The 21,004-nt window shown below is 42.8% G+C and overlaps 1 protein-coding gene and 1 non-coding gene across 4 annotated transcripts in view; both read left to right on the top strand.

The window, feature by feature from the left end:
* RAB27A (RAB27A, member RAS oncogene family) overlaps positions 1 to 21,004 on the top strand; it is a 74,397-nt gene that overhangs the window by 12,337 nt on the left and 41,056 nt on the right. Inside the window, exon 1 of one of the 3 annotated variants that reach the window (XM_073801038.1) lies at positions 3,518 to 3,536. The exons of the other annotated variants lie outside the window; for them this stretch is intronic. The gene's annotated coding sequence lies outside the window, so the exon portion shown is untranslated. Of the gene's footprint in view, positions 1 to 3,517; positions 3,537 to 21,004 lie in introns of those variants that run through there. 3 annotated transcript variants of the gene reach the window in all.
* LOC117311514 (U6 spliceosomal RNA) lies at positions 13,039 to 13,145 on the top strand. The gene has a single exon (XR_004525709.1). It is a non-coding gene; the product is annotated as a U6 spliceosomal RNA (small nuclear RNA).

Genomic DNA, 21,004 nt, shown 5'->3' with positions numbered 1-21,004 from the left:
ACATTCTCTCACTTAATCCTCAATAGACTTTCAAAGTAAATATTATCCTTCATTTTACAGCTGATGAAACAGGCTCAGAAGGATTAAGTAATTTAACCAGTGCTGGGACTGGGGTTTCCAGGTATGCAGGACTTTCGGTGCTAAAACGCAGTCCCAGGTAAACTGGGATGGTTGGTTTCCCTGAGTGTCACCCAGCTCACTGACCTACAGTTGATAGTTAGAAAGTAAGCCCAAAGGGTTCTGAATTGTCAGATAGATGATTCGTATATGGAAACGTGCAGATTTGCCCCACAGAGAGACCATCAGAACATTTTGTGGTGCCCATTTTTCTCCATTTTATACATAATTCTAATCTTGGTTATTTGGTTTCCATGTGCCTTGTCAATTAGAAGCTGCACATTGGCGGGGGAAGGGGTGACCCTAGAAAGGCACACTGACTATTGTGGTGAGGGACAGCTGGCTAACTGACAGAGAAGGTGAGGACAGGGAGAATGAAATGTAAACTAATAAAAGACAAAATCAATACAGTGTCAGGAAGCTTTTATTATAGGGGCAAACATACCTTAATAAGAATAGCTACTTTTGAACATTTACTATGTGCCGAACACTGTTTTAAGCACTTTATAGGTATTACATAATTCAATTTTTACAAAATAATCCTGTTATTATCCTGGTTCCACAGATGAGGAAACTGAGGCACAGAGAGGTTAAGTAACTTGCTGAAGGTCACACAGCCAGTGAGTGGTAAAGCTGAGATTCAGAGCCAGGCAGCCTGTCTCCAGGGCCCAGATCCTCAGCATCCTGTTTCCGTGTAGGCCCTAGATCCTGAGGATGTAGCACACGTCAGAGGTGTTTATTGTGATGGCCTGACTCATCCAAGAAAAAATAATTTAAGCTTGGGCATTACATTTCATTTTGTATTAATTAATTTTAAAGATTTTATCAGGGCATAGTTCTACAAGGCCTGTTAGGAGAAGCCATCCGAGCCCCCGCCCCCAGTTCATTTCCTGCTCCCCAGAGTCAACTGCTTTCAGTTCTTGCAATGAATTGACTCTTGCTGGTTGTTATATCCCCTGTCTCTAAATGACGTACTTATATTTCTATGGCCGGTTTTTCAGTTTGAGGCATTATCTGTTGATGCTTTACTATGGAAGAAGAGAATTTTAGCTTGTTTTTCCACCTATACCCCTACCACACACGTGTACCATTTCCATCTCCTCCTTCTCCCAACAGGTACAACAGAGTTTTAGCTAGATTGACATGTCATGAGCTCCTTTGTATCTTTCAGCGTCCCTCCTGGGTTGGGCAGATTCTCCCGAGAAGACCATTTGAACACACCTGCCTGTGGAGTATGCCTGCCTTCTGGAAGTCCAGTGTGTAGGTGAGGGTGGAGGTGTCTTCATACTTAGCAACTTCTCAGTGCCTCCCCCTGCCTCCACTGAAGTTGGTATGACTCAGAGACCCTCTGAGAGTCTGGTACTCGGAGTTTTACTCTCTCCAGAGAATAAACCTTCGACTACTGCCAGAGCTGGAGGAGTCACAAGGCTGGCAAGGGTGGGGCTTGGGGGTGTAAACAGACTTCCACCATTTTCAGCCCCACTTTACCCTCTCCCCTCCCTCAGAGGTGTTTGGGGCCCCAACTGCCTAAGCCTTTCTGGAGATTCTGTGATGAGTTGCTTGTTGGCTTTCTCTAACGGCAGGTAAAGAGTTTGCTTTCCTGGGTCTGCTAATCGATTACCTCTTGTTCATCTATTCGATACTTCCTAGCTTCCAACATTTTCTTCCTGTTGTTTCCACTTACGTTCTCTTTGTTTTTGTAAGTTTATGTCTATAAGCAATAAAATTCTCTTCCTTGTTATACTAGTGAGAGTTGGGGAGGGAATAGAACTAAATGTATTTAGTGTTCCATCTGTATCCTGAAGCCTGAAAGACATTTGAGAAAGCTTTCAATGCAAAGTGGTCTAAAAAAAGGTTGTGTTGCTGTAAGACTTATAGTTCTATGAAAAATGGGGTCGTTGAAGTTTTACTTGCTACTGAAAGTGTCGTTCTAGGACTAAGAGCATCATTGTTACCTGGGTATCACCTGGGTGCTCCTTAGAAATGCAGAATCCTGGGCCCTACCCAGACCTATTGAATCAGAATTAGCATTTTAACAAAATCCTAAGATTCCTAAGAACCCTGAAGGCTGAGAAGTGCTAATATGAAACTTTACTCAGCTTCTACTGTAATTTAGAATAAGCTAACTGTAATGAATTTTAATCTGGGATTTAAACATTTTGGTACATTCCCTTAATAAATTATTCTCCACATTCTAGAGGTTGCTGTGAGAAAAGAGGAGTATATAAGTTTTCCTTTATAAACCACATAAACCGAAAATTCCGTGTCATTTACCAGATGATGTCAGACTGGTTATGTTCAGTCTTTTTCAGTTGCTCACATTTCAGGTTGGTGATGGGATTGTGTTGATTGTATCGGTGGAGTCTTCAGTCACACTTTGAGTGGTCAAAGTGAGCGGGTGGCTTCCCCTAGAGGCAAAGGATAGAGTGATTCATTTTACGCCCAGCATCTATCCCAGTGACAGGCTTGTCTTCAGCTAGTGATTTGTGGGACGGGTGAGTCAGATAAGACACAATTCCTGTCTTCAAGATATTCAGGGACTTCCCTGGCGGCCCAGTGGTTAAGACTCCGTGCTTCCACTGCAGGGGAGCACAGGTTTGATCCCTGGTTGGGGAACTAAGACCCCACAGGCCGCACAGCACGGCCAAGAAAAAAAAAAAAAGATATTCACCAACCAGCAAGAAATAAATTGGATAATTGCCATCCAGGGTTAACCTGTTCTAGGAAGAGTGAGCACAGAGAAGGGGCATCTAATGCAGCATTACTGGCAGAAGAAGGAGCCGAAGGACTAAGTCTCTGGGTGGGTTTAGAGCAGGTGCCCTCTGGGGAGTGTATCAGAATCACCTGGAGGGCTTGTTGGCTGCCCCCATCCTTAGAATTTCTGATCCCATAGGCCTGGGGTGGACCCACGAATGTGCATTTCTAACAGTTTCCCAGATGCTGCTGATGACTGCCCTCCCACTTTGAAAATCACTGGTTTAGAGAATTAACAGCTAGTTGTGGTGGCTGGAGTCAGGAGGCAGGGATGACAAAGAAGGCAGAGGCCTAAGGAGTGGGGATGCCACTGCAGAGGTGGTGGGGAGCCGTTGGCTGGCTTTACAGAGGACGGTGATGGACACCCACTTACCTTTTGGAAAGATCACTTTGGCTGAGGCGTGGAGGATGGGTCCGTGGGGGGGCCCAGTTGGGGGCCAGAAAGCCGAACGTGTCGTTGATTGTAGCCATCCAATGAGAAATGATAAACACTTGGAATAAAGGCAAGAGGAGGGAGGAGCCCTAGAACTTGGTGGCTAATGGAAGTGGGAGGAGCCACTGAGGGCCAGTCAGATGTCTGGCTGGGTGTGTGTTCGGACTGTGTTACTCAAGACACAGGAGGAGAGGAGGGTCTGAAGCAGGGTCTGGAGAGGAGAGCACGGGAGGTAAGTGGAGGGCAGGACATGTTGAATTTAAGATGCCGGCAAGATATCTGGGTAGACCGCGCGGTAGAGAGTTTCCCTCGTGAGTCTGGAGGCCGGAGTGAGAGGTGTGGGAAGTCCCGTCACTTCTGCCACTTAACACTGATCTCCCGTGGTGTTTGTTTGGATCAGGCCTTGTATTTGTAAAGAAACAGTATTAATATAAACCTTCAGGGCCTTGAGAACGCAATCCCTTTAAAGATGTCTTTTCAAGAAACATCTAATTTTTTGATGGGGGGAAAAAGAAAAAGTTGAAGTGTGAGTCTTCTAATGTTGGAAGGCGGTTAATACAGCCACCTTCTGTCTGAGAGACCAGGAGATTGGGTTTTAGTAAAAACTTGAAAGGGGCAAAGTCACTTGACTGGTTTGCAGGCCATATGACGAACAGCTGAGACTAATTAGCTGGATTGTGGGTTTTTACAGAGATGCCTGATTTTGAAAGTTGATGGAGCAAATTGCTTTTCAAAAGACTCTTTTGAAAAACTTTTACAAGTAGGCGATTCTGACTTTCACATCTTTGTATTAGACAAAAAGTAACTTTTTAGAAGAGGACATGTGATTCCAAGATCTCTAATTGTTGAAGTATTGGGAACGCCAGTCTCTACAGTTTTAGGAAAATTAACCAGCGATTTATACTTTATCAAGGTATGCTTTTGCTTTTTTTGGTGGTGCGGAGGGAGGTAGAGTTCTGCCATGCCAATTTTCAAGTATTTAAAACACGTGCAATTTAACATAAAATGCCACTGCACATGTTAATTTTTTTTTTAAACAAAGACTTCAAGACATCTGCTAAATTTCTTGGGTTTAGTTTGAAAAGTGCATTTTCGGTTACCAGAGAGTGAGTATGAATACTAACTGCATTTTTCCTTTCTTTTCTGTACTTTAACAAAGTAACAGAGGCTTTTATTCTCAGATAATATGTTGAGTAAGAGAGCCGATTATGGAATTGAATTGCTCTAAGAGTCTTGCTCATCCTCTGAGCATTTTATCCACAACAGTTCAAGCTTATTGGGATTTTGTTTTCAATATTGTTAGTAGCTCTAGTGGAGGATTATATAAGCGTGTGTTTTAGTATAAGGTGTATTTCTTCTGTCAGTTAAATTTGCCTTCAAATTATTCATTTTGTGATGTTTGGAAACAGCATTGTGAGGAAAGGTCCATCTGTTTTAGAGGTGCTTAGTGATAGTATGCAGGAATGAAAGATCTGGGTGAAGAGTATGATGGGGTATCTTATTAGACAATTCTCCCTACTTTTAGATATGTACCAGTTTGCTGGGACTGCCATAACAAAGTGTCACAGACCGTGTAGCTTAAATAACAGAAATTTCTTGTCTCAGTCCTGGAGCCTAGAAGTCTGAGATCAAGGTGTTGGCAGGGCTGGCTCCTTCTGGGGGCTCTGAAGGAAGGGTCTGTTCCAGGCCTCTCTCCTTGGCTTGTGTATGGCTGTCTTCTCCCTCTGTCTCTTCTTGTCATCTTTCTTTTCTGTGTGTCCCTGTTCAGAAATCTTATTATAGGGACACCAGTCACACTGGATGAGGGCCCACCCTAATGACCTCTTTTCCATTTGATACCCTCTCTAAGGACCCTCTTCCAAATCAGGTCATGTTATGAAGTACTACGAGTTAGGACTTTAACATATGAATTTTGGGAGAACACAGTTCAACTCATAACAGATAAATCTGAAAGATTTCATTACATCACACTTTGCCTCCACGTGCATGCAATAGGTATTTATTAAGCCAAGTGCCTAGACTGTGTTGGGTGTTGAGTGTGTGAAGATAAATAAGACACTGTCTCTGCCCACTAACATTGGTTTAATCATATGTATGGATCTAACTTCGTGAGTGTGCGTTCACTTATCTCTTCCATTGAGTCGGGGCCACTTTCACTGTTGGGTGTCCCTGGAGACACAATCAGCATCTTGGCACAAGGGCACCTGGAAGGGCTCCCTTGCTCCGGAACACCCTCAGGATAGGTGAGGAGAGTAGAAGGACCCCTAACATTCATCTAGTCTGACCTCCTCATTTCACAAATGAAGAAACTCGGGCTTCAAAGTGCTCAAGTCATTTGGCTGACGAGTGTCAGAGCCAAGGCAGTGTCCTGACTTCCACCCCAGTACATCATTTTGTTTTCTTGGTCACAGTTCATGCTTTCACCTAGGAGTGAACCCAAAGTCTCATCAGAAATCAGGTGAGAGGGGGACTTCCCTGGTGGTCCAGTGATTAGGGCTCTGCACTTCCACTGCAGGGGACCATCCCTGGTTGGAGAACTTAGATCCTGCATGCTACGTGGTGTGGCAAAAAAAAAAAAAAAAAAAAAAATCCCACGAGAAGGAGACTTGATAAAAAGCCGACATTCTCTGTTGAGATTCTTCTAAGTACCAAAAAAAAAAAAGTTTGGGGGAGGAGTGTTTATTCATGAGGGCATTTCATCCATAGAATTTCATCCATAGAATGTCCATTTTGTAGTTAATACATCCCAAAGGAGTTTGCTCCCACCTTGGTTAGTTTCTCTGTCTCTTTCCGCTTTCCCTTTTTTCTTTCCAGGCACAGTGTTCAGTGACCCAGCAGCCATTAGAGTACAAACAACATTTTTTCTTCTTTCTTGCTGCTGCTGCCGCCCACAAGACAGGAACTGTGGTAGAAAGAGAATGCTGATGCAACCTTACCGGCCAGCAGGATAGCGCCATGGGAACCAGGACCTGCGCCTGTTTGGCAGGGCTGGGAGCCCAGGGCTGCCTCTGCCGCTGTTTCAGCATCTGCCCTTTCCAGTCCCTCAGTACCTGAGTGCTCACGGAGGACATGCTCCCCACTTCCCTCTGTTTCTCTTCTCTCTTTTGCTGTCATTCCCTTCTTCCTCCCTAGGAACCTGGTTGATTTATAGCTTGAGCCAGGGTGCAGCATATGTGGTAGCTGATGAGTCATGGAACAGGCCCATTAAAAACAAAAGCTGATTTTTGCAGAAGCCATCATTCTCTGGGGCTGTCTTTGCAAGAGGACACCTTCCTGCTTTCTCCGGCGCTCCCGGTGTTGCTGTGGTGTGGCCGGGGCCCTGCCCTCTTGGCAGAGCAGAGGCTGGGTTCGGTGGGGGTTGGAGGGTAGGGAGGTGATGAGATGAGGGCGCTGCGTGAGAGGTGAGCTCGCATTGCTGCTGCTTCTCTGGAGGCAGGAGCCACTTTGCTCAGACACAGATGCAAATCATCCAAGAGCTGAGAGCATCGATTTTGTTGGGCTTCTCTTCTCCCTGATGTCGTCTGTAAAGGGGTCCTTTATTGTAAGTGCTGGATTTATCACTCAGCAAATATTGAATGGATCCTCTGCTTTCACAAGAAGGAGAGAGTCCAGACGGCTTTAAGCTGGCACCTCCGTGCGGTGGTGACTGACCCAGCCTATGGACTGTCGTTTGAAAAATTTCCTTCCTAGTGTCCTTGGATCTCTCTGGCTGAGCCTTAACATTTTGGCTCTTCACTCTAAAAGGCCATCTTATCTCTCCCATTTTCTCAGTAAATCAACTGTGTTGATGGCTTTAAAATCTGTCGTGTTAACCCTTGTTTTTCTTTTGAGCCCTGTTTCTGTTTTCCACATGCCAATTAAACACAACTCCCTGGATGTCCCCGAGACATGAGGGACATTTAATTGGTCTTGTCCCATACAGTATAACGTAGTAGTTGAGAGTGTGTCTGGGTTCAAATCTTGGCTTTGCCTTTTATTGGCTGTGTGACCTTGGAGAACTTACTTAGCCTTTCTGTGCATGAGTTTTTTCTCATCTGTAAATTAGAGAATTCATAGGGTTGTGAAGCTCTAATGAGTTAATATTTTAAAGGGCTTAGTAGTCAGTGAGTGTTACTTATAATCATCTCAAACCAGCTTTTCCTCTCTTAGTTAATGATAATACCTTTCATTCAGTTTTGGTTATCTTTAACTCCTATACCAGTCAGTTAAGAAATTATACTGATTTTCTGCCTCCTAAATCTATCTCGAATTAATCCCTTCTTCTTCATCCCACTGTCACCAACACATGTCACTCACTGTCTCTCCTCATAGCTTCCTGGTCCTCTGTGTATTCCCAGTCTCCATGTGGCTGCCAGAAAGATCTTTCTAAGACACAGACCTTGTGTTCCTCCTCTTCGTAAAAGCCTGTAGTGGCTTTCCATTGCCCAGAGGACAACACAAGACTTCCTAGTGCCGTATAAGAGTCCTTTCAGGCCCAGGTCCCAACTCTCTCCCATCTTTTCAGCCTGTTGGGACACCTCCTGTCGCCTCCCCGTGCAGCCCTATAGCGGCATGCATCTGCTGAGGTCCCCTAAGTGCATTGTAGCCTTTTCCCTCTTAGACCTTTGCAAGTGCAAATGCTCTTTCCCGACTCCCACCCTCCCATTCAGTCACCCCAGCACCTGCTCCCTTCTCATGGCTCTAAACCTGGCCTGTGTTTTGTACTTCGAATGTCAGACAGCCCTTACCTAATTCCATCAAAACTCGGTTACACCTTTCGGATTGGCATCTGTGATCATTTTGGTTGATGGTTTCCATGATGTTTAAAGGATAATGCTTATTTGACATATGAGGTGAAGTCCTTTACCACATCATATGTGAACTGTGTAATTTTTGTTCATTCACATTTATCACTTGCGTCTCTGTGTGTTGATGTAAGTCCTTGGCTCAGGTGCCCCTCTGTGAGGCGGCATAGTGGGCTCCCCGCCCCTCTGGCCCCCTCTGTCCCAGGCCTCCTGGCTGCCCAGCGTTGTGTGCATATTTCTGTAACGTTCTTGTTCCACTGCATTTTCATCGTTCATTTCCATGTACAGCGCTTCTATTAGACCATTGCTTTTCTAGAGCCTTGTTCTAGGTGCTTAACATAGCGATGAGCGCAGGGCCTGTTCTCAGTGCTAACTTATTACAGGCATGATGTTTGAACTGATCTGCTCATCAGCCATGACCTGAATTTCTATCATTCATACCAGGCTCTCCCTCCTCAGTGTCTTCAGGCTTTGCTGGTATATCTTTGGATCATTGGTGTAGGACAGTCCACTTGTCAAATTTTATTTAAAATTATTAACACCTTTTGGATTGATATTTATATATCATTTTGCATTTAGTTCTGGTTATATTTAAGGACATTTGGTGTATGTATATTTCTTGGGAAATACTTCCGTATCTGTCACAGCCATTCTCCACATCATCCTATCCTTTATAATTTTTCTGATTTTGCATTTGCCTTTTTTGTTTTTTTGGCGGTGCCTCATGGCATGCGGGATCTTAGTTCCCTGACCAGGGATCAAACCCGTGCTTCCTGTAGTGGAAGCACGGAGTCTTAACCACTGGACCATCAGGGAAGTCCCTGCATTTGTTTGAGCCAAGTTTTCCTTTATTTATTTATTTATATAAATTTCTTGAGCCAAGTTTTCCTTTATTTATTTATTTATATAAATTTCTTGAGCCAAGTTTTCCTTTATTTATTTATTTATATAAATTTACTTATTTATTTTCCGCTGCATCGGGTCTTCGTTGCTGCCCGCTGGCTTTCTCTAGTTGCGGCAAGCGGGGGCTACTCTTTGTTGCGGTGGCTTCTCTTGTTGCGGAGCATGGGGTCCAGGCGCAAGGGCTTCAGTAGTTGTGGCACGTGGGCTCAGTAGTTATGGCTTGCGGGCTCTAGAGCACAAGCTCAGTAGTTGTGGTGCACAGGCTTAGTTGCTCCACAGCACGTGGGATCTTCCCGGACCAGGGATCGACCTGTGTCCCCTGCTATGGCAGGCGGATTCTTAACCACTCTGCCACCAGGGAAGTCCCCCCAATTTTTCCGTTAAAGCCACTTAAAAGTGTGTTAAAAAAAATAGATTGCCATCTAGTCTAGTTTTTATAGTTCTGAAAAGTGTTTAAAAAGTAAAAGTGATTAAGTGTTTATAGAAATCACAGAATGAAGATAGACTGTTTTTTGTTTTGTTTTGTTTTTGTTTTTATGGTGTTAGAAAACTTACTGCTGGCAATGGCCCTGGGGCTCCTTGGAGTCAGGTGCAAAATTACAATTCTATATAGTTTTGTGATGTTTAGTTTACTTTTCTTAGGATGAAAGACTCTAGAAGTTTGTTTGAGAGCTACTTGCTGATTTCTATTTAACTGCCCTTTTTCATCTAACATCCCTGGTAAAATAAGTGTATTTCATGGAGTTAAATACAGACTTTAGTATAATTGTATAGGCCAATTGAAAAACAAAAAAAAAACTTGGCAGTTTTTTCAAAAGTGCATCCTAAATAATTAGCCAGAGTTGAGAAATGTACCTTCAACTTCTTTAATTTTAAAATGAAGATGTCACCTTTTTAAAAATTTTTTTATTTTTTAAATTTATTTTGGCTGTGCTGGGTCTTTGTTGCTGCGTGGGTTTTCTCTAGTTGCGGTGAACAGGGGTTACTCTTCGTTGCGGTGCATGGGCTTCTCATTGCGGTGGCTTCTCTTGTTGCGGAGCACGGGCTCTAGGTGCGCGGGCTTCAGTAGTTGTGGCACGTGGGCTCAGTAGTTGTGGCGCATGGGCTTAGTTGCTTTGTGGCACGTGGGATCTTCCCGGACCAGTGCTTGAACCCGTGTCCCCTGCATTGGCAGGTGGATTCTTATCCACTGCACCACCAGGAAAGTCCAAGATGTCACCTTTTTTTTTTTTTTTAATTTTTAAATTTTTTGCGGTACGTGGGCCTCTCACTGTTGTGGCCTCTCCCGTTGCGGAGCACAGGCTCCAGACGTGCAGGCTCCGGACGCGCAGGCTTAGCGGCCATGGCTCACGGGCCTAGCCGCTCCACGGCATGTGGGATCTTCCCGGACTGGGGCACGAACCCGTGTCCCCAGCATCGGCAGGCAGACTCCCAAGCACTGCACCACCAGGGAAGACCCAAGATGTCACCTTTTAAAAAGTGATAAGATCACATTTAAAAAAAAATTTTATTGGATTATAGTTGATTTACAATGTTGTATTAGTTTCAGGTGTACAGCAAAGTGATTCAGTTATACACATATTCATTCTTTTTCAGATTATTTTCTCATATAGGTTTTCATAGAATACTGAGTAGAGTTCTCTGTGCTATACAGTAGGTCCTTGTTGGTTGTCTATCTCATATATAGTAGTGTGTGTATGTTAATCCCAAGCTCCTGATTTATCCCCCACCTTTCCGCTTTGTTAACCATAAGTTTGTTTTCGATATCTGTAAGTCTGTTTCTGTTTTGTAAATAAGTTCATTTGTATCATTTTTAAAAATTAGATTCCACATATGAGTGTTATCATATATTTGTCTTTGAATTACTCCTCTTAGTATAATAATCTCTAGGTCCATCCATGTTGCTGCAAATGGCATTATTTTGTTCTTTTTTAATGGCTGAGTAATATTCCATTGTATATGTGTACCACATCTTCTTTATCCATTCCTCTGTCGATGGATATTTAGGTTGCTTCCACATCCTGGCTATTGTAAATAGTGCTTCTATGAACATTGGGATGCCTGTATCTTTTCGAATTATGGTTTTCTCTGGATGTATGCCCAGGAGTGGGATTATTGTATCATATGGTAGTTCTATTTTTAGTTTTTTTGTTTTTTGTTTTTTGTTTTTGTGGTACGCGGGCCTCTCACTGTTGTGGCCTCTCCCGTTGCGGAGCACAGGCTCCGGACATGCAGGCTCAGCGGCCATGGCTCACGAGCCCAGCTGCTCTGCGGCATGTGGGATCTTCCCAGACTGGGGCACGAACCCATGTCCTCTGCGTCGGCAGGTGGACTCTCAACCACTGCGCCACCAGGGAAGCTGCTACTTTTAGTTTTTTAAGGAACCTCCATGCTGTTCTCTGTAGTGGTTGTACCAGTTGACATTCCCACCAACAGTGTAGGAGGGTTCCTTTTTCTCCACACCCTCTCCAGCATTTATTGTTTGTAGACTTTTTGATGATGGCCATTCTGACTGGTGTGAGGTGATAACCTCATTGTAGTTTTGATTTGCATTTCTCTGATAATTAGTGATGTTGAGCATCTTTTTATGTGCTTTTTAGCCATGTATATGAAAAGCACATTTTTTGACTAGTAGAGGGAGATGGCAGATTGGGTGGGATCTAGTGCATAACAAGAGAGGTATAGTAAGGCAAGAAAGATGAGGAACCTGTTTCCTACTCACTGTCACAGTCTTTTCTCCAAGTATCTGGGGAATACATTGACTTTTTTTTTTAAACCGTAGCCTTCAGGGTGAGTCACACAGCTGTGTGTGTGTATGGGCAGTGGGGTGGGATGAGGGGAGAGTATGCATGAGGGTCTTTGGATCTTTCAGCTTTTCTGTTCTCTCCTGTTCTACACTGTTGGGCTGTAGAATGCTTTCCCCCCAGGGAATCCCAGCTTTAATGTACTATTTAGGGCAAATTACTTAGAGAACTTCTCCATCTCCAGACACCAAACCCTTTGTACACTTCCTCTCAGAACCTACCTCACCTGTATCTAGGTTAGGTGTTAATCTCATGTGCTCCTTCCATTATGCCAGCCATAGGTACTAACCACACTTGGAGTCTTGCTTCCGTGGTCAGTGTTCTCCGTTAGATGGTAAATTTGGCGGGGGGGCAGGTGCTGTATCTGTCTTATTTGCATTTCTATCACCTTGCACAGTGTTTGCCTGTGGTGGGCACTCAGCTATTAAATGAATGAACAAAACAAACAGATAATAACCCCTCATTAAAACAGAACCTGTCCAGTCTTTTCTAGAGGTATAACCTCCCTTGAGGCAGCATTCCACAAATCAGATTTGTTCATCCTGTTTTAAGCAAAAGGAAATAACTATATTTTCCCCTCTATCCTCAGATTGTACAAATTAGATGATCATTGTGGCTGGTCTGGTTTAGGTTTGGAACCAAGGTTTTGAGGCATGGGCTGGCCCCTTTGGCTGGTGGTGTTGAATTGCAAAATATATATAAGCGTCACTTTTTATCTCTCTTAAGATGCTTACCACTTTTGAAATCTGTCACCCTCATTGCTAGGTTTTATAATGGGGGGAGCGCTTGAACCCCAGTACTTAAAGTCCAACATAGTACTGAAAAGAAATTCAAAAGACAACTAATGATTTTCTGATATTTCTCTAGGGAGTAAAAGACTATTTCAGTTGAAAACTTTCTGTGATAATTACTTCTGTCTCTAACTGACTGCATCTTGAGTAACGTTTTTCTTTTGGCTCCAAGCTAGAGCAACCTATGTACACGTGATGTGTTACATTTGAAGATTGGTTTTGCGTAAATCCTCTCAATTATGTGATACTTATTAGGTATTTCATTTTTTTATTCATTCAAATATTTATTAATGATTCTGAGAACTATAGCCTCCTCTCCTCAGGGATGGACATGGAAGAAACAGTGACTTTGAAAGAGAAGTCTTGGGTAGAGAGTATAGGTAAAGAGGAGAAGTCAGGAAAGTTAGAGAAAAAACTAGAAGAAAGGAAAAATAAAGATCAAAGGCAGAATAGTGCTCGCTTCGGCAGCACATATAGTAAAATTGGAACGATACAGAGAAGATTAGCATGGCCCCGGTGCAAGGATGACACGCAAATTCGTGAAGTGTTCCATATTTTTTTGTTATAAAGCAGAAACTAGCACACCATTGTAAAGCAATTATACTCCAATAAAGATGTAAAAAAAAAAGGCAGAATAATTATAAAAACTTGTAAATTAACAGATGGAAGGAGAAAAAAAAACCCACATAATTTTCCCAATAGACTTAGGAACGAAATTTGATAAAATTGATATGCACTCATAATACTCATTCTTAGAAAACTAGTAATAGATGGTGCACTTCCTTAACCTGATAAGAGTGTGTACCAAAAACCTATAGCAAATGTTATTCATCACAGTGAAACGTTAGAATCAAGACAAGATTTTTATTCAGTACTTTTGGAGGTCCTAACTGGTACAGTAAGACAAGGAATATAAATAAAAGATATAAAGATTAGAAAAGAAATATATAGAATGTATATATATATATATGTGTGTGTGTGTATATATATACTACATATATATTATATATATTTAAAAGATGTCACTTATAATAGTCACAAAAATATAAAGTACCAGTAAATCTAAAAATGTACAAGGTCTTTATGAAGAGAATTTACTTTGACAACATTTTTAAAGGCGTTAAAGAAGACATAAATAAAGGTAGAGATTATACATTACATGGATAGATTGAATATCATGAATATGTCAGTCTTCTCAATTTGATCTATAGATTTAATGTACTCCAAATCAAAATTTCCTTATGGTTTTTGAGGAACTTAGATGGAAGTGTGAAAGGTCAAGGATGTCCACAGTGAGGTAGAGGGGCCTGGTCCTTCCAGATATAAACAATTATAAAGCTGTATTATAAAGCCATAGTAGTAGTTAAGACCATATGACATTGGCCCAGGGATAATGAAAATGACCAAAGGAACAGAAGAGAGAGCCATGAAACAGATCTAATCAGATATGGTGACTCACTAGGGAAAGCATAATTTTTCTCAATAAATGGTACTATGATAATTAGGTGTCCTTCTGGGGAAACTAATGAAATTGGATTCCTACATACACCTTAAAAATTCCCACTGGATTGAAGACTTAATGTGAAAGGCAAAATCTTTTAGAAAATGATGTAGAAGAATATCTTTATTACTTTAGGTAAAGAAGGATTTCTTTCATGATATGAAAAGAACTATCTATAAAAGTTTGATAGATATGACTACTGGAAGATTGAGCCATTAAAAAAGTGAAAAGACAAACAACTAGGTCCTACTGTGTAGCACAGGGAACTATATTCAATATCCTGAGATAAACCATAATGGAAAAGAATATAAAAAAGACTCTTTCGCGCTCTCTCTCTCTCTCTCTCTCTCTACATAAACTGAGTCACTTTGCTGTACAGCAGAAATTAACACAAGATTGCAAATCCAACTATACTTCAATTAAGAAAAAAAAAGTGAAAAGACAAACCACAAACAGGAAGAAGATATTTGCAACCTCTGTAACTGACAAAGGACAAGTCGCCAGAATATATGAACTCCTTCATAAGACAGGAGAAGACAACCCAATAGAAGAAAAGAAAAAGACAACCCAATAGAAGAAAAAGACATAAGAAAAAGACATAAGAATGTCTTTAAGAAAAAGTCCATAAGAAAAGGACAACCCAATAGAAGAAAAAGGGAAAGGACATGACTATGCTCTTCCACAAGAAGAAATCAAATGGCCAACAAATTAAAAAAAAAAAAAAGAAATTGAATGGCTCAACCACATTAGCAATAAAAGAAATGCTAATTTAGATTACAGTGTGTTACCATTTTGAGAAGTCTGACAATAAAATGTTGGTGAAGATGTGAAGTTGGGAGAGTACAGCAATTATGCCGGACAACAATTTGGCATTGTCTTGTACTGAATATTATTGAACGCGCACATACCTATGCCCCAGGAATGTCACTCTTTGGTATCTACCCTTCTCCCCTGGTATGTTCTGAATTGGTTCAGATGTGTTGAGACAGTAACGCTTCTTCTCTCAGGGTTGTTGGGCAGGGCCTGGCATTGCTGGAATGCCCAGATCTGTGGCCTTCGATTATAAGCATTTGACCCAGTTTGTCAAACAAATAGCATGAAAAAGGTTGCCAAACAATTTCCTGGAGAAGCTCTTGCTGGCATGCATCAGGAGACGGTGCACATGCATATTTATAGAAGTGTTGTTTTATTTTAAATGAGAACAAAAACATGGGGGACATGGTCTAGTTAGCTATTTCTCTTCTGAAAACCCACAGCCATTAAGTAATTAGAAAAGGGTTTGGGCTTGTCATTTCTTAAAATCAGTGGTAAAAGTGGTAATTATTTCAAGCCGAGTGAGAGAGGCAGAGAATGAGGCTGAAGGAAAATGATATACCCCTGGCCATTATGTATTTTTATTAACATGTAGTCAGATGGGTAGGATATAGGGTGATGTTTTGAATCTGAATTGGTGCCCTAATAAAGGCTCCCCAAAGGAGAGAACAGTCTAGAGGCAAGGAGATATCCAGCTGTCCTCCTTGACATTTCCCTTTTACTTACTGTCAGATACTAGAGGCATGATGTCTGCAAATGAAGTTTCATCACAACAGCAGGAACTTCCCATCATGTCCCACGTAATTTAGTTTGAGTGAGAACACCCTGCTGTGATCCTTGGTCTTGTGTGTTCCCTCTTCTGTGGTTTGTACAGTCATGGCGTTCTTTTTGGACCTTTCACTGTTGGCCCCTCTGCCTCTGTCCCAAGGACAGAGATAAATGTGGGACCATAGTGAAAGGGGATGGTTTTCAAGCACTTCTCTGTCATGTGGCTTTGTTGACCCCTAACTCTCAGTCTGTCCCAATCCAATCTCATCATCTTTTCCCTCCAAAAATCTGGTGGCCACCCACAAGAAACTTCTGCCCACTTCAGCTCTCTCCCTTCCCAAACTTCAAATATCCTGTTTCTGTCAGCAGCCCATTTTGCTGTCTTGGTCACCCAGTTTCATTCTTGGTAGTACTTTCTCTTTGCTGCTTCCTCCTCTACCCAGTGAGGCACTGCATTTTATTATTATTATTTTTTTTTATACTATAACCATTTTATTTACCATCAAGAATCCACAAAATCAATGCAGATGTCTCTTGGATCTTTTCTATCTCATGCTCATGTCTAGGCTCTCGTCTTTAAGGAGTGAGAGGTGACACGAGGGACAGCTGCCACCATGACCCCATTTAAACGTCTCGTGGCTAAACTGTTCAAATGTAGAATGTTTGTGTAGGGAAGAGACCATTGAGTTCAGCCCTCTTATTTCATATTTGAGGAAACAAGGCCTGGAGAAGGGGTGGTGACCCATGCTGGATCACACACAGATGGTAGCAGAGCTGAAACGAGTACCCAGCACACCGACGGGTTCGTTGTCCAGCCTTCTTCAGCTTCCCACATTGCCTCATAAGCATTCCTTTGAATTTATAGCCAGTTTTATAGTTATTTGTGGATTTGTCTTATGTTTCTCTGACTGTAAATTTTGAGGGAAAGAACTATATCGTATTTACATTCGTAGCCTTTGAAGTAGTTAACAGGGCTTCTCAATACTTGTTAAATTGCAGTCAAAGCATGTTCTTGCACCAAACATTCCATCTTTCCTACTCACCACCACTGAGCTAAATCCCTTCCGGCTTTGAAGGTGTTCAGCTAAGGCCCTGGTTTCTGCTTGAAGCCTTGGTCAGATTGTGCCCTGTTTCTGACCTCTTGGGGTCTTTAATCCTCCCAGTGATCTTGCTAGATAAACACTCCCATATTGAGGAAACAGGCTGGGAGAGGTTACGTGACTTGCCCGAGATCACACAGCTAGGAAGTATGTTGCAGAATCCAGGTGTTCTGACATCAAGCCCATTTCACTTTTTTTTTTTTTTTTTTTTTTTTTTTGTGGTGCGCGGGCCTCTCACTGTCGTGGCCTCTCCTGTTGCGGAGCACAGGCTCCGGACGCGCAGGCTCAGCAGCCATGGCTCACGGGCCCAGCCGCTCCGCGGCATGTGGGATCTTCCCGGACCGGGGCACGAACCGTGTCCCCTGCATCGGCAGGCGGACTCTCAACCACTGAGCCACCAGGGAAGTCCCCCATTTCACTTTTGATATCCTGGGCTGGGTGACATTTTGCTTCCTGATTATCTTGTCTTATTTGTCCTTTGTTGGAAGTGAGTTCATTTTATTTGCTCATCCCAATTACCAAGTTCTTGAGGGTTCTCATATTTCTCTTGTGCCATTTGTAGTTGCCAACACAGTACTGGGCAGATAGAAACTGCTTATCAAATACTGTTGAGTTGAATGCAAATATAATTTAATTTACCAAAAAAGAGCAGCTAGGGACTTCCCTGGTGGCTCAGTGGTCAAGAATCTGCCTGCCAATGCAGGGGACACAGGTTCGAACCCTGGTCCGGGAAGATCCCATATGCTGCAGAGCAACTAAGCCTGTGCGCCACAGCTACTGAGCCTGCGCTCTGGAGCCCGCGAGCCACAACTACTGAGCCCTCATGCCACAACTACTGAAGCCCGTGAGCCTATTGCCCGTGCTCCGCAACAAAGAGAGGACACTGCAATGAGGAACCCACACACTGCAATGGAGAGTAGCCCCTGCTCGCCAAAACTAGAGAAAGCCTGCGCGCAGCAATGCAGACCCAACACAGCCATAAATAAATAAATAAATAAACTTATTTTAAAAAAAAAAAGAGCCGCTATCAGTGGAGCTCCAAGACACCTTATGAGTCATTCCTGAATGAAATCAGCAGGGAACAGAGGGAAACAGAGGAAGGAAAAGGCTGTCAGAGAAAGCCAGATGGTAGACACAATTAGCAATTGAGTGACAGCTGGCCTGTTTTAAGTCCAGCGGTGAGGTGTGGAGGGGAAGCGACACACAAGAAGAACAGTCCCGGCAATACGCAAGTTTACTGGGGAGCTGAGGAATGGGAGAGGAGTACTCAGAAGTAGTGTAATACCCGTCCAAGTTAACCAAGATAAAGCACTCATACATATTGAGAAAACATTGGTTAAAGGAATATCCAGAGCATGATGTGGCCTAGGAGGACTGGTTTCCAGGCTGAGAGTGGAATGGGTAGAGAAACTTTTGGCTTAGTTCGTGATCATACTGTTAATTACTGAGACTGTGAGAAGAGGAACATAAGTAGGTGAGGATGTTGCCGTTGAAACAACTTCCCTTCCCCTTTCTCTACTACGGTGATCAGTAGGGTCTCAGTCCTGAGCCCTGATGGTCAGAAGTGAAGGGAACTCAAATGATTGCACGTGTCCTCTGTGCACAGAGGTGTGTTGTGATGGCCAACTCCATGGCTTTTCCGATACTGCTTCATTTCACTTTCTTCTCTGTGTATTTGCCCTATAAATTAGTGAGGTGCTTTAGAAATTCCAGTACTTTGGTAACTAAACTATATTCCCGATTCTGCCTTTTTCCCAAAATGGTCATGAAAATCCACTGACAGACCTCATGCCCCAGATTTTGGTTTGGAAAATCACACTGCATCTCCTGAGTAAATAAACATTTTGCATCTTAACAAAATGTAAAACCTCTTGCACTAGAATGTATGTGGTAAATGTCCAGTTTCCTAATAGAAGCTCGTTCTCTTGCTGATTCATAGTTTCCTTGCTAACACAGAATCTTTATTTTGTGTTACATAAATCCACTTCTTACCCATCCCCCCCCCCCGAAAAAAAAAGAAAATAGGAGCTTGGTTCCCATAGGTGTCCTTATCCCAGGCTTGGCTGATGACAAAGACAGGTATGCCTTTGAACCAAGTTCTAACCTGGATGCTTGACTTTTCCATTTGCCCAGGGCAGCTGGGGGAAACTTAGTGAAGGAACCTGTTTGGGTTGATTAGGGAGCCTTTGAAATTGGATAGGTTAAGCAGGGGAGAGCAAGTAGATGGAATAAATTGCCCTGACTTAGAAAGGAAGAATCTCTCTGGCTTTTGATAAAGTAACAACTACCTGGGTCTTTTCTAGGTGTTGTTCCTACTGGCTCTGATGAGCAACTGGTCTTCCCAGTCTGTATGGCTAGCTGTCCTCCTGAATTCCTCAAATCCACAAGCCATCTCTCCCCTTTTTGATCTGCTCCTTACTTTTTTGGTGTTTGACTTTGATGTGACTTTGTCCACCTGTCTGGGACCTCCATTTGAATCTCCCCCTTCTGGCCTGAAGTTGGTTCTATGCCATCTTCATATGAGGCTGCCTGCTGTGGTAGGGAACACTAGGGATTGCTCTGTTCCCATCTTCCCCATGCCCTTTCCTCCTTCCCTGGAACTTTCTAATGGTTCTAAGTAGCAGTCCTTTCTTTTTTTTTTTTTTTAATTAAATTAATTAATTTATTTATTGGCTGCTTTGGGTCTTCATTGCTGCGTGTGGGCTTTCTCTAGTTGCGGTGAGCAGGGGCTACTCTTTGTTGTGGTGCGCGGGTTTCTCATTGCGGTGACTTCTACTGTCGTGGAGCACAGGCTCTAGGCACACGGGCTTTAGTAGTTGCAGCACGCAGGCTCAGGAGTTGTGGGTTGCGGGCTCTAGAGCACAGGCCTAATTAGTGGTTGTGGCGCAAGAGCTTAGTTGCTCCGTGGCATGTAGGACCTTCCTGGACCAGGACTTGCATTGGCAGGTGGATTCTTAACCACTGCGCCACCAGGGAAGTCCCAGTAGCAGTCCTTTCATATGAAACATTCCTCATGACATAGCCATTAGCTGGAACAAGGGGTTCTATGGAGAAAATACAATACTAGCAATTTCTTTTGAATTTATAGAAAAAAGTCAAGATAGTGGAGAAAATTTTAAGTTTTTCTCCCATCAGTATTTTTTAAAATTTATGCTGCTTTGTGTTATCCTGTGCTGTACTTTAGTACAAAGTGGCTTCTGACGTAGCACAAAATAACATATTCTCAGTTATTTTAAGTTTGCTATATCAACATTTCATTGTGGTCTTCAAAGCATATCTTGACTTTTGAGGGTTCCACCCAAGCATAGGTTGTCGAGTCCATTGAGACTGACATGGCTATGCTTTATAATGCCCTTTGGGAAAAGATCACCAGTGTAGCTGATTATAAACATCCTCCCAATAGTTCCCTTTTCCAAGAACACTGGTTTTCTGTCCCAAGGGGGATGCTGCCCCTTGCTTCACTTCTAGCCAGTTTGATCTAGATTTTCCCTGGACTATTCAGCCTTAGATCCACAGCTCTTCTTTCCCTTTGATTGACCCAGTGATCATTGTCCTTTCCTACAGACTTATTCTGTGAAGCTCCAGGTAGCCCTTCTTGGAATTCTTACCAGGGTCACCCAATACATTCCAGATTTTCAGTCCCAGATAAGAAGAGTCCTAAGGTTGTGGTAAGGGGATGAGATTTGAGAGATGGCATTTTTAGGAGATGCTGAATAAGAAAGTGTAGCATACCTTGTAATGAGGTGTCAGTTTGAGGTGTTTAGGCAGGCAGGAAGTGTTGGGTACAAAGCTGAAGGTAAACGAGATGATTCAGAGCCATTGAGGTCGAGCTTTCCACGTTGATTTTCCACATGTGTACAATGGAGCACTTGTTAGGACTTTGTTGGGTCCACAGGCCTTGGAGGTGGGGTCTTACCTTCACTTCTTTTACCAGAGTGGTTCTACTTTCACCTGTTTTATATGTTAAAGTGCCAGGTAAGATTTCATTTGAAGAACCTTGCTAAAGAAAGTTTGCAACCAGCTGGACCAGAGCAGTTTTCTGAGGGAGCGAAAGATTTGCTGCAGTGATACTATGTAGCTTTTCTGAGACGCTATGCAAGAGTATTCAGCTGGCTGTGAAAACACTGATCTGCTATGAACAAGAAGTAACCCAAGCTTAGCGTAGCTCTAAGTCAGAGAAGAAGCTCCCCAAACATAAAATCATGTCTGCAGTGCTCTATAATAGAATGTTAGGAT

This window comes from Tursiops truncatus, chromosome 2 (genome assembly GCF_011762595.2).
Source record: "Tursiops truncatus isolate mTurTru1 chromosome 2, mTurTru1.mat.Y, whole genome shotgun sequence".
Lineage (NCBI taxonomy): Eukaryota > Metazoa > Chordata > Mammalia > Artiodactyla > Delphinidae > Tursiops > Tursiops truncatus.
This window is presented reverse-complemented; position numbering and strand designations above follow the sequence as displayed.